Source organism: Phacochoerus africanus, chromosome 16 (genome assembly GCF_016906955.1).
Source record: "Phacochoerus africanus isolate WHEZ1 chromosome 16, ROS_Pafr_v1, whole genome shotgun sequence".
NCBI lineage: Eukaryota > Metazoa > Chordata > Mammalia > Artiodactyla > Suidae > Phacochoerus > Phacochoerus africanus.
In genome coordinates, this window is record NC_062559.1 from 11,569,820 (window position 1) to 11,583,746 (window position 13,927).

Below are 13,927 nucleotides of genomic sequence, written 5' to 3' on the forward strand. Positions count from 1 at the left end.
CAGCTCATGGCAATGCCGGATCTTTAACTTACTGCGTGAGGCCAGGGATTGAACTCAAATCCTCTTGGATTATAGTTTGGGTTCGTTACTGCTGCGCCACAATGGGAATTCCTGTTAACTGTTTTGTTTTTTTTTTTCTTCAATAATGGAATTTGCCTTTCCAGTCTCTCTCCAGTAACGGGACTGGAGGTAATAGCTCAGTATGGAGCAGGCAGTATGGGTAACAGAGGGCTAACTGGTGATCTTTCACTCCCTGTTGTCCCTAGATGTCCTGTCCTGACCAGGCTTTTGAGCTCCTGGATTCTAGTAGCATTTGGAGGTAAAAAGGGGTTCATACCTCAGCTGTTGAGTTTTGTAAGAGGAAGGAGCATGCATGACCAGACAGCAAGTAGGTGCCATGCTGCCACCATTGGCCATTGCTAATTGGCTAGCCAGATGGTGGGAAGAAGCAACTATGTCAATGACCATGAAGAAGCTTTCCTGTTCATAACCCCCTAATGGTTCTCAGCCAATTTTCACTTGCTATGGTACCATATTATACCTGGATCAGACTATCTATGGGTTCATTTTATCTTCATAGCAGTTTTGAAAGGGAGATTGTATTCATCCTCATTTCAGGTGGAGTAGAAATCACGAGGGATTTGTCCAAGGTTATCACTGATATTTACAGAGCTGATCTAGAATATGTACCTTCTGACTCATGACTCCAGTGCATAGAACACTCCTTCAGATGGTTAAGATTGCCTGGTGCGTTTCAGCAGGCCAGCATTCCAGGAAGGGAGAGCATGTGCGTGAGATCCGACAGAGCGAGAATCTAAGTGGCTTTAAGCCAGAACCTACCTCGGTCTCCCAGTTTGGCAACTTCTGGATTTTTTTCTTGCTTTTATCTGGGGGTGACGGGGTACTTCCTGGCAGCGAGTCATCCCTATGCATTTCCAAAACAAGGCAGATAATACCTTATACTTCTGAAGCACTTTCCCTTTTCCCCTGCGTGCACTCTAAGGATGAGGTTAGCTCAGTGAGTCTTATGACATCTCTGGCTCACAAAGAAAGGATAGCTTTCGAGGGAGTATGCCTTTTTTTTTTTTTTTTTGTAAAAACTTTGTGGGCTCCTTTAATTTTTCATTCTTGACATCTTTGGCATTGGATGCTGACTTAAGAGACAGGATTCTCTTATTGCAAAACATACCTCCTATTCAGAGAATTCTTTGCAGGACATCTGTGGGACCCTCTTCCGTTATCCGTTTGGTGATCCTTAGTGGTTGGTCGCCATCTTTCTTATTACAAAATCTAGAGTAGGAAGAGGTCAACCTTCAACTCTTTGATTTCATGAAACATCCTGGACCTCAGTTTTCTCGAATTAGAATGACCAGGTAGATGCATGATTTCCAGTGTTTCTTCATGCTTCATCAGTCTTTGCTTTGGAGTCTGTTATCATAATTGGAAGTTTCTTCTGGAATGGCAAAACACCAGATTTTAGTTATTTAAGGATAAGACCCAGGAGGGTACAAACAATGCAGTTCTTAGCTTGGGCCTTCCCTGAAGGATGAGGTGTGCTGGAGGGAAAATGGAGTTGTTTTTGGTTTAGGAGGGTGGAAGGAACTGAGAAGAGAAGGTTATGTTTGTAAGAGGAGGCAGGAGACCCAATTAGAAAAACCTAACCAAAACAGCCTCTGAATTTGCTCATATAATAACATAAAAGGGTTGAAACCTGCAAATTGAAGGTAAAGAACAGATGCTATATCATCAAAGAACAAAACAACACATGATGTTTGTCTTTGTCTGATTGACTTCACTTAGTATGATAATCTCTAGGTCCATCCATGTTGCTGCAAATGGCATTCTTTTTTATGGCTGAATAATATTCCATTGTATATACGTACCACATCTTCTTTATCCATTCCTCTTTTGGTGGACATTTAGGTTGCTCCCATGTCTTAGCTACTGTAAATAATGCTGCAATGAACATTTGGGTGCATATATCTTTTTGAATTACCGTTTTCTCTGGATAGATGCCCAGGAATGGGATTGCTGAATCATATGGCAGTTCTATTTTTAGCTTTTTAAGGAATCTCCATAGCATTTGTACCAATTTATATTCCCATGAACAGTTTGGAGGGTCCCCTTTTTTCTACAGCCTCTCTAGTATTTATTGTTTGTAAACTTTTCAGTGATGTGGAACCTAATAAAAAAAATGTTACAAAAGAACTTATTTATAAAACAGGAACAAACTCACAGATTTCAAAACCAATCTTGTGGTTACCACAGGTGAAACCATTGAGGGGGGGAGAATTGGGAAGGTGGGAATAACACATACACACTGTTATAAAATAGATGATTAATGGGAACCTATTGTATAGCACAGGAAAATCTACTCAATAGTTAATAATAACCTATATGAGATAAAAGATATATCTGTATGGTATGACGTATTCACTTTGCTGTACACTTGAAACTAATACAACATTGTAAGTTAAACATACTCCAATAAATTTAAACTTTTTTAAAAAGAGCAAAAGATTAACTAGGAAGAAACTCTTCAGGGACTTTAACTGGGAAAGAGTGAATAAGAAACTTAAATCTATTTTAACTCTGACTGTGGGGAGTTTGGACTCTGAGTCATTTGGAGAGTTTTAAGTATGGGAAGGTTGAAAGCAATGTTTCGTTGGCCTTGGCATGTAGGATGCATCAGGCAGAAAACCCTGCTGGGTTACCAGCACTCCCATTCAGAGCGTGGAGGTAGAATCTGGATTTAGGGATCGAAGTGGAGAAGGTGGGAGGGAGGAGTTGGTCCCCAGGAGGCTGCCTCTCAACAGCCCAGGTGTCTAGTTCTCCCACTGAGGATGGAGAGGACAGAATGGCAGAGTCTCTACCACCTCAGCCTTGAATGGCTGCCTTGGTTGTGATTTTGGAGGGCTTTTGTTTTTTGAGAGGATTTAGCTGTCTGTTTGGCAGAGGAAGAGAAGGACTCGGAGGGGACAATTTGAGTTTCTCAAAACAAATGGAAGAGGACTGCTCCTTCTGATATGGACTATAATTTATTTCTGGAATGGTTCTGCCTGCTCCGAAAGGCTCCTCAGGATTTCCTCCTATAATGCAAGGAGATGGCCCTGGGCTCAGACCCACATTGCAGTTCAAGAAGCACCTGCCAGTCAGAATCTGGTGGCTGAGTTCTCTGTTTAGTGATGGGGAGGCAGCAGGCTATGCTGAAAACATGTGGGAGCTAGAAACCAAGAACCCTACCCTTCTCCACCTGGCTCTACAGTCTCCATCTCTATGCTCTGGATAGTCCTTGTTCTTGACCAGATCAGATACAGCAATGATGTGGAAGTGTTTTGTCATATATAAACCACTAAGTGTGGAACGTATAAGATATTATTATTATTACTATCATTATATTTTCTCGACATTTATATTCCTATGGGGACTGGTAACAACATCTAAGTACTGTTAAACCATAGAAGGAGAAGCTTTCTACCAGGCTAGTTTGGGCTCAGAAAGAACTAAGAAGTGCCTTTTGGTGGTATTTACAGCTCTCTCTCTCTCTATATATATATGTATATATGTAAACCAAGAAGTAGGCAGATTGAGTTTTTTGTGCCAATTGACTCTGAATCTCTTAGCTCTCCTTTGTCAGCAGGAACTACCCATGGGTGTTTTTCTCTTAATCCCATTAACTGATTTGTTTGTATAAAATGAAACAATGAGTTTTTACATCAAATAGTAAGCTAAGAAGAACTGTGGTAGACCATTCAGGATTGGATTGCCTTTGGAGAAAGCGCATCATGACCTGTTTTATGATGAAGAACAATGTAGTTTAATTAGTATTGGTGCATCTCCCTTGAGGCAAATAGCATATGTAAAACTTCATATTTATATAATAAATAAATTAGGGGCAACTCTTTTTACAAAAAAAAAAAAAAAAAGAATATGGAGTTCCCGTCGTGGCTCAGCGGAAACGAATCTGACTCAAATCCATGAGGATGGAGGTTTGATCCCTGGCTCTGCTGAGTGGGTTAAGGATCCAGTGTTGCCATGAGCTGTGGTGTAGGTCACAGACATGGCACAGACATGTAGGCCAGCAGCTACAGCTCCGATTCAACCCCTAGCCTGGGAACCTCCTTGTGCCACTGGTGCAGCCCTAAAAAGACAAAAAAAAGAAAAAAGAATACATCCTACCAATGGACTTCGAGCTGGGTTCCTTTAAGTAAGCATGCCCAGTGCCTTTATGATTTGCTTGACCTATTTGACCTATTTCTTTTACAAAGAAAGGCACATCATGATGTTACAAATTAACATATACATACACATTTTGGAATCGGACTCTAAAAAACAACTTTTGCCACTGCTTGTGAAATTTCAGGAAAGCCAACATCACTTCAGCAAAGAAACAAAAAACCCCCAAACTCCCAAACCTCTTGTGTAATGGAGTTCCAAGGCTCAGCTCACTCGCCGCTTTTTTTTAATTTTGAGAAATGCATAATGTACCTAAATTTTGGCCATAAAAAATGGGTCCCCTTGAAATTTCACTGTAAAAGGGTTTGACTTGTGAGCCTTTTTTTTTTTTTTTTTTCCTCGTGAATGACAGAGTTGCCTTTTCTTCTCCAGGTGGTCATCTGGCCCTTTGCTGTGTGGTGTGTGATCTGGGCACTAGGCAGGGCAAGAACCCCCTCTGGTCTGAGGTGGGGCTCCTTGAAAGTGAGCCTCTGAGAGTGGAGGGGGGCAGGGTACCTCCTCCCCCTCTTCCACGTTACTGGCGAGCTCTCTTTTACTGGAGGGAAACTTTGGCGTCTAAAGTGAATTTGAGGCGTGCTCCCAGAATTTCTCTGCGTTTCTTTGAAGCCTGGGGTTGTCAGGCTTGCCCCCACCGTGTCCCCCACATCTGTGACTGCCGTCTTTGGAGCACTTTGTGCTCTGGGCAAGGCTCCTAGCAGTGATGTTTTCCCCTCCTTCCCCTGCCTAAGATGAAACCTCTGGCCAGAAGCCAGCAGCGAGGGCAGGTTTCCGGGCGGCCACCTGAAGAATACGATCTTTGTGGGGCGCAGGCGGCAGTGCCCCAGCAGCCCCAGGACCAGGGCCTCTCGCAGGGAGCGGCCACGTTCTGCTTTTGGAACCTGCACCCCGCCCGCCTCACCGACCCTGGGCAGGGTAATGGGGGCAAAGCTAAACAAACCCGAAGCAGAAAGAGGGCGTTTTCCTTCCGCCTTTCCCTAAGCTTTCCATTTTAACATCGCCTGCGACATTTTGGAAAATTATAGTGTAGCAGAGCGGAGTAGGTTGTCAGCAGTGACCCATTGCACTGTGTGTGCTGTTACTTCGTGTTCGCTCAGGGATCCATGGAGTCGTCTTCTGTCCCTGGACAGGCTGCGGGGGGAGGGCGAGGGCGGTGGCGGATGGGCGCCCAGGAATCCTGTGCTTGGTGTGTAGTGTCTGTGGGCGATTTTCCAGCGGGAAGCTTTCATAAGAGTCCCCAAAGTTTCCACACATCCAAAAAAAAAAGGCGAGAAATTACTGACCAAGTCCAAAGTCTACTCCATCACTTCCTCCCCACCATCCAACACCCCCCCACCCCCCCCACACACACACTTTTACAGACCAGGAGACAGAATGCAGAAGAGTGGGGTGGCACCCAGTGGGGTGCAGGGCTGGCACTCCAGACCTTAGTTGGATCCAGCACAAAAGATGCCTGTTGCCCCCCACCCTCCCTTAGGGGGATGAAATTGCTTTAGAGCCTGTTGCATGAACACAACCATTACAGGACATACTTCAGATAATTCACACCACAGTTTAGGACAATCCTGTTTTTGTAAGATGCCCAGCCCAGGCCTTGCTCATGGTAGCTGCTCACAGCTGAGTCAGCCTCCATGGTGAGCAGTATAAGAAAGAAGCTTCATAGCTTTATGCAGCCAGTTATTTCAGTTCAAGAATTATGAATCCTTCATTTTACTCCTGCTTTGCTCCCCTTCATCACACCTCCATGTCCCTGGTTTTTGGGGCAATTGTTAGCAGCAGGAGGTGACCCAGACCAAAACCCACTCTTTCCTTGTAAGCAACATTGACAACTAGTTAATGACCTGCAAACACAAGTATGAATGCTTCAGAGCTAGGGTAACTTTTTGTAAAGTTGGTAATGTATGTTAGGTCACCAGCTTCTCTGAATTTGTCTGATATATAAGTTTGGATATACATTTTAAACATTGGATACCATTTGTTTATAATTATTGGGAGGCCTAGGCTCTAATTCAGGTTTGTTGACTATTTGGCTGGGATATTGTAGAATGAAAATAGATGAAAGTGAGAAAACTGGTGAGCACAGACAATCTGTGATCTGTGCTGGGCTCAGAGGGAGCGGGTAAAAAATGTTTACATCTGGGGCACAGAGTTTAGAAGGCTTAATGATGAAAGATTTAAGTGGGGAATGAAAGAATGTAAAAGTAAGAACATCAAATTAAGAAATACTTATTTGAAAGGCTGTTATTGGTCAGGGAAGTGAAAGATCAGTTCAAGCTGTCCAGGATGACTGTAAATAAATAGATTTGTTTTGTCTTGGTAGCATCCTGATGGATAGAGAGAAAAAGGCAAGGATAGTCTGGGAGGAGCCGTGGGAGGAGCTAGTGTACAAGTAGGGAATGCCAACATTTCATTTTAATTTTGATAGGGTTTTTTTAAAACAGCTTTTCAAAAATGCTTTTTTATTATAGTTGATTTACAAGGTTCTGTCAGTTTCTGTTGTATAGCAAAGTGACCCAATTATATGTATATGCATTATGTGTACATATATTCTTTTTCTCACATTATCCTCCATCATGTTCCATCACAAGTGACTAGATATAGTTCCCTGGGCTATACAGCAGGATCTCATTGCTAATCCACTCCAAATGCAATAGTTTGCATCTACTAACCTCAAATTTCCTGACCGTCCTACTCCCTCCCTCTCCCCTTTGGCAAGCACGAGTCTCTTTTCCATGAGTAGCTTTTTTTTTTTTTTCCCTGTAGATAGGTTCATTGGTGCCACATTCCAGACATAAGTGAACATATGGTTTTTGTCTTTCTCCCTTCTTACTTTGCTTAGTATGAGAGTCTCTAGTTCCATCCATTTGCTGCAAATGGCATTATTTTGTTCTTTTTTTATTACTGAGTAGTATTCCATGCGTATATGTACCATATTTTCTTAATCTGTTCATCGGTCAGTGGACATTTAGGTTGTTTCCATGTCTTGGCTATTGTGAATAGTGCTGCAATGAACAAAAGGTGCATATATCTTTTTCAATGAAAATTTTGCCCAGATAGATGCCCGGGAGTATGATTGCTGGGTCTTAACAGTAGTTTTATATTTAGTTTTCTGGGGCACCTCCGCAGTGTTTTCCGTAGCGGTTGTACGAATTTACATTCCCACCAAGAGTGTAGGAGAGTTCCCTTTTCTCCCCCCACCCCCCACCTTCAGCATTTGTGATTTGTAGATTTATTAATGATGGCCATCCTGACCGGTGTCAGGTGGTACCTCATTGCAGTTTTGATTTGCATTTCTCTAGTAATTACTGATGTTGATCATCTTTTCATGAGCCTACTAGCCATCCATATGTCTTCTTTGGAGAAATGTCTAATTAGTTCTTCTGCCCATTTTTTGTTTGGGTTGTTTGGGGTTTTGCTGTTGTTGTTGTTGAGTTGTTTGAGTTATTTGTATGTTTTGGATATTAAGCCCTTGTCAGTTGCATCATTGGCAGCTACTTTCTCCCATTCCGTAGGTTGTCTTTTTGGGGTTTTTTATGGTTTCCTTTGCTGTGCAAAAGCTTGTCAGTTTGATTAGGTCCCCTTGGTTAGTTTTTGTTTTTATTTCTCTTGCCTTGGGAGACTGACCTAAGAAAACATTTGTATGATTGATGTCACACAAATCAGTTGATGTCAGAGAATGTTTTGCCTGTGTTCTCTTCTAGGAGTTTCATGGTATCATGTCTTATGTTTAAGTCTTTAACACATTTTGAGTTTATTTTTGTGCGTAGTGTGAGGGTGTGTTCTAGTTTCATTGATTTACATGCAGCTCTCCAGTTTTCCCAGCACTTGTAAAGACACTTTTTCCCATTTTATATTCTTGCCTCCTTTGTCAAAGATAAATTGACCATAGGTGTTTGGGTTTATTTCTGGGTTCTCTTTTCTGTTCTATTGGTCCATATTGTCTGTTTTTGTACCAGCACCACACTGTATTGATTACTGTAGCTTTGTAGTATTGTCTGAAGTCCGGAAGAGTTATGCCTCCTGCTTTGTTGTTATTTTTTTGTTTTCCTTGGTATTGCTTCGGCAATTCTGATTTTTTTATGGTTCTGTATAAGTTTTTGGATTATCTGTTCTCATTTTGTTAAAAATGTCATGGGTAATTTGATTGGGATTGCATTAAATCTGTAGATTGCTTTGGGTATTATGGCCTTTTTAACAGTATTAATTATTCCAATCCAGGGCCATAGGATATATTTCCATTTCTTTGAATTCTCTTTAATTTCCTTTATTAATGTTTTATAGTTCTCAGTGTATAAGTTTTTAACTTCCTTGGTCAGGTTTATTCTTAGGTGTTTAATTTTTTGGTGCAATTTTATATTCCTTTTCTAGTATTTCATTGTAAAAATACAGAAATGCAACTGATTTCTGAATGTTAATCTTGTATTATGCTACTTTGCTGAATATGTTGATCAGTTCAAGTAATTTTTGTGTGGACTTGTTAGGGTTTTCTGTATATCGTATCATGTCATCTGCAGAGAAGTGACAGTTCTAGCTCTTCACTTCCAATTTGATACCTTTCATTTCTTTTGTTTGTCTGATTGCTATGGCCAGCACTTCCAATACTATGTTGAATAAAAGTGTTGAGAGTGGGCATCCTTGTGTTGTTCCAGATTTGAGCAGGAAGGCTTTCAGCTTTTCTCCATTGAGTGTTATATTTGCTGTGGGTTTGTCATAAATGGCTTTTATTATGTTAAGGTATGTTCCTTCTATACCCACTTTGATAAGAGTTTTTATCATGAATGGATGTTGGATTTTTTTCAAATGCTTTTTCTGCATCTATTGAGATGATCCTGGGATTTTAGAATTTTCTTTTGTTAATGTGGCATATGCATTGATTGATTTGTGTATGTTGAACCATCCTTGTGAACTTGGGATGAATCCCACTTGGGGATGGTGTATGACCTTTTTTTACGTGTTTTTGGATTCAGTTGGCTAAATTTTTTTGAGAATTTTTGTGTGTATATTCATCAAAGATATTGCCCTATAATTTTCTTTTTTTGGTAGTATCTTTAATTTTAGTATTAGGATGATGGTGACTTCATAGAATGTTTTTAGAAGTGTGCCTTCTTCAACCTTTTAGAAAAGTTTAAGAAGGATGAGTATAAGTTCTTTGTATGTTTGGTAAAACTCACCTGTGGAGCCATCTGGTTCTGGACATTTTTTTTTTTTTTTTAGGGAGTGTTTTTACTACACATTCAATTTTATTTCTAGTGATCAGTTTGATAAATTGATCTATTTCTTCTTGACTCAGTTTTGGTGGGCTGTATATCTCTATATCCATTTCTTCTAGGTTGTCAAATTTGTTGGCATATAATTGTTCATAGTGTTCTCTTATTATTTTTTTTTGTATTTCTACAGTATCATTTCTTATTTTGTTTGAGTTCATTCTCTCCCCTTCTTGATGAGTCTGGCTAGAGGTTTGTCAATTTTGTTTATTGTTTTTTTTCTATTGTTTTTTGAATCTCTATTTTATTGATTTCTTTTCTGATCTTTATGGTTTCCTTCCTTCTGCTGACTTTAGTTTTTGTTTGTTCTTTTTCCAATTCTTTTAGGTAGTAGTTTAAGTTGTTGATTTGAGATTTTTCTTCTTTTTTGACGAAGGCCTATATTGCTATGAACTTCTCTCTGAGAACTGCTTTTGCAGCATCCTATAGATTTTGTTGTTTTGTTTTGTTTTGTTTTTATGAAAAGGGTTTATTATACACCTAGGGGAGGGGACTCAGTCCTTCTTGGCTGCTGCTTTCCTCATGGCTGCCAGAACGTTGCTCAGCTCCTCTCTCTTCCTCTTGGTGCAGATGTGTGTCCCTACCCTTTTCTGGATGAACTTGGGGGCCCACTTGTCCTTGGAGACCTTGAGCAGCTCCATGGCCTGCTGCTTCTAAGATGTGAAGCTGCACACCTCCACAGAACATGTCCCACATGAACTTGGAGTGCTTGATGAGGCACCTGCAGTAGCAGCACCAACAGCTGTGCCTTGGCTTGCTCACATTCTTGGTCACCTTATGGCCCTTTTTGAGGCCCACAGCCATGGGGTAGTGCAGAGCCATGGCTGCTGCTCTCCAATGGATGCCTAGGCAGAAGGGCCTCCACTGTGCAGAACCCCCACAGATTTTGAATGGTTGTTTTCATTATCATTTGTCTTGAGGTATTTTTTAAAATATCCCTTTTGATTTCCTTGTTGACTCATTGTTTTTTTAGTAGTATGTTGTTTAATCTCCATGTAATCAGTTTTTTTCCTTATTTCTTTTCCTGTGGTTGATTTCTAGTTTCAGGCCAATGTGGTTAGAGACGATACCTGAAATAATTTCTATACTCTTGAATTTGTTGAGGTTTGTTTTGCCCCAGTATGTGGTCAGTCCTTGAGAATGTTCCATGTGCACTTGAAAAGAATGTATATTCTGATTTTTTTGTATGTAATATCCGAAAAATGTCAGTTAAGCCTAACTTTTTCTATTGTATCATTTAATATCTCTTAGTACCTTATTGGTTTTCTAGAGGATCTCTCCACTGATGTTAGTGTGGTGTTAAAATCTGTTACTATTATTGGTTTCCCATCTGTTTATCTTTTTTATGTCTGTTAGTGTCAGTTGTATGTATTTGGGTGCTCTTATATTAAGGGCATATATATTGACAAGTGTAATAGTGTCTTCTCGAATATCCTTTTATCATTAAGTGGTGTCCTTCTTTGCTTTCTTTATGGCCTTTGTTTTTAAAGTCTGTTTGTCTCATGTGAGTATTGCAACTCCTGCTTTCCTGTCTTATCCATTTGCATGAAATATCTTTTTCCATCCCTTCACTTTCAATATATATGTGTCCTTTGCCATAAGGTGAGTCTCTTGTGGGCAACATATTGTATGTAGGCACTTTTTTTTTTTGTCCAGTGTGCCACTCTGCGTCTTTTGATGGGAGCATTCAGTCCATTGACATTTAAGATAATTATTGATGTGTGTATCTATTGCCATTTTAAGGGCTTGTTTTCTGATTAATTCTGTTTCTCCTTTTTTTTTTTTGGTTGGATTATTTCTTTCTATTTTACTCTGTATCCTCTTATTTTCAGTTTTTGTGAATGTATTGTTTGGTTTTGATTTGTAGTTGCTCTATTTTTCAAGTCTGTCAATCCCTGCCTATATCTACTTGTTTTAATGATGGTCATATAGGCTCAAACACATTCTAAAAAAAAAAAAAAAATCTAGATATTCTTACTTCCCTTCCACACATGTTATGATTTTGATGTCTTTTTTTTTTTTTCTTTTTAGGGCTGCACCTGTGGCATATGGAGGTTCCCAGGCTAGGGGTCCAATCGGAGCTACAGCTGCTGCCCTACACCATAGCCACAGCAATGCAGGATCTGAGCCTCGTCTGTGACTTAAACCACAGCTCATGGCAACGCCAGATCCTTAGCCCAGTAGCGAGACCAGGATCGAACCCCGAAAACCTCATGGTTTCTAGTCAGATTCGTTTCCACTGGGCCACAATGGGAACTCCTTGATGTCCTTTTTAACATCTTCATGTTTACCCTTTTTCTGTTTCTTGTGTTTATTGTTGCTTTTACAATCTTTTTTTTTTTTCCTTTTAGATCTGTATGCTGGCTTATTTAAGTGATTACTTTCTAATTGTGATTTCCTCCATCCTATTTCTTCTTACTTCTTTTTTATTTAGAGGAGGGCTTTCAGCATTTCTTTTAGAATGGATTTAGTATTGCTATACTCTTAGTTTTTGTTTGTTGAAGAAATTCTTTATTTCCCTTTCTATTTTAAATGATATTCTTGCTGAGTGGAGTATTCTAGGCTGCAAATTTTTCCCTTTTAGAACTTTAAATATATCTTGCCACTCTCTTCTGGCTTGTAGTGTTTCTGTAGAGAAATCAGCTGAAAGCAGTATGGGGGGTCCCTTGTAATCAATGCTTTGTTTTCCTCTTGCTGCCTTTAGAAGCCTCTCTTTCTCTTTAACTTTTGCCATTTTTGTTATAGTATGTCTTGGTGTGGGCCTGTTTGGATTCAATTTCGTTTGGGGCCCTCTGTGCTTCCTATATCTTGATATCTGTTTCCTTTAAATTTGGAAAATGTTCGGCCATAATTTCTTCAAATATATTTTCACACCCCTTTTCTTTTTCTTCTCCTTCCGGAATCCCTATTATTCATAGATTGGTGTCTGCTGTCCTGATTGGGTGATTTCCATTATTCTGTCTTCCGAGTCACTTATTTGTTCCTCTGCATTATTCATTCTGCTCTTCATTGCCTTTAAGCTCAGCTTGCAGCTCTGCAAGTGAATTTTTAAATTTTTCTTGGATCCTCCTTATATTTTCTAGTTCCTTTCTAAAGTAATCTGCATTACTGTTCATATCTGTTCCTAATTCCTTCATGTTTGCTCTTTACTCCTTCAGTATTTTCACTATCTCCTTTTTGAACTTGGTGTCTGTTAGACTGCGAGGTCTGTTTCACTGAACTCTTCTGAGTGTCTCGGCTGTGGTGTCCCAGGAGGTGGTACTGATGGTCTGTGTGACTCTCTCTCTGCTTTTCCCTCCTCAGTCCAGCAGCTGTGCTTTTCTCTGCAACTTTTGAGTTCCCTTGTTTTGGTGGCTCTGCCCATCAGTTAGGTGGCTTCTCAACATGTGGGTGCCTTTCTTTTTCACAGCTGCCTCTCAGGAGTGCTAATACCATCCTGATTCCTTTTTTTCCTGCTCTCTCTCTTTCTTCTTTCCTTTTGTTCTACCCAGTTATGTGAAGAGTTTCTTGCCCTTTTTGGAGGTGTGAGGTCTTCTGCCAGTGTTAAGTAGATGTTCTATGCAACTCATTCTACATGTAGATGGTTTTTCTGATGTGTTTATGGGAGAAGGTGAGCACCACATTTTATTCCTCCACCATCTTGATCCTGCTTCCCTTAAAGAGCTTTTTAAAACATTGATTGCTGTGCCAGTGAAGTGTTAGGTGCATTACATGCATTATTTAGTTTAATCAACACCACAGGAAGCTGATACTATTGTTATCCTCACTTTACAGTTGGAGGAAACCAGAGCTTAGAGAACTGAAGGATCTTGCTCTGATTTGTATAGCTAAGAGCCAGATTCAGACTGAATTGTCTGGCTCCACAGCTATACTTCTACTCTGTCATATGGAGACTATTATGGTTGGAATGAAATTATCATGTATTAAAATAAAGGGAGACAAGACTTCATAGGATGGATGGGGCCAGGGTGGAGGATGCTAAACACCAGGTCTCAGTAATGAGGAGACAGACCTTGACACGGATTCATAAAGGAAGTCGTCACATATCTTCACTGAGGAGATGAGGAACATTCATGTCATGAGACAGGGGTTTAACCCTGGCAGAAGTTTCTTCCAACCTAGAGAGTCTCTGATGTTACTTTGAACTATTAAGCAAAGTCGTGCTCCCAGAGCAAATAAACACCTCTGTCCTTATTGCTGATGCTCCATGGGAGTGAGACCAGAAGCTTCTCTATCTAACAGCCCCCTGACACATGTCTATACTTTGAATATGGAAAACTGTTCATAATGGATGAGCAGATGGGCTGATAGTGAGTCTATGTTTTTTTTTTTTTTTTTTTAAATCCAGGCTCTACTGTGTGGCAGCTTTAGAGGCTGACTTAAATTATGGAGCATTCTGTGGCAGAAAGTGCATGGACTTTGGAACCAGC

The 13,927-nt window shown here is 40.3% G+C and overlaps 1 protein-coding gene and 1 pseudogene across 1 annotated transcript in view; one reads left to right on the forward strand and one right to left on the reverse strand.

Moving 5' to 3' along the window:
• Positions 1–13,927, forward strand: part of CREB3L2 (cAMP responsive element binding protein 3 like 2) — a 128,424-nt gene that overhangs the window by 57,494 nt on the left and 57,003 nt on the right. The gene's annotated exons all lie outside the window — the stretch shown is intronic.
• LOC125117819 (60S ribosomal protein L36-like) lies at positions 9,992–10,366 on the reverse strand (annotated as a pseudogene).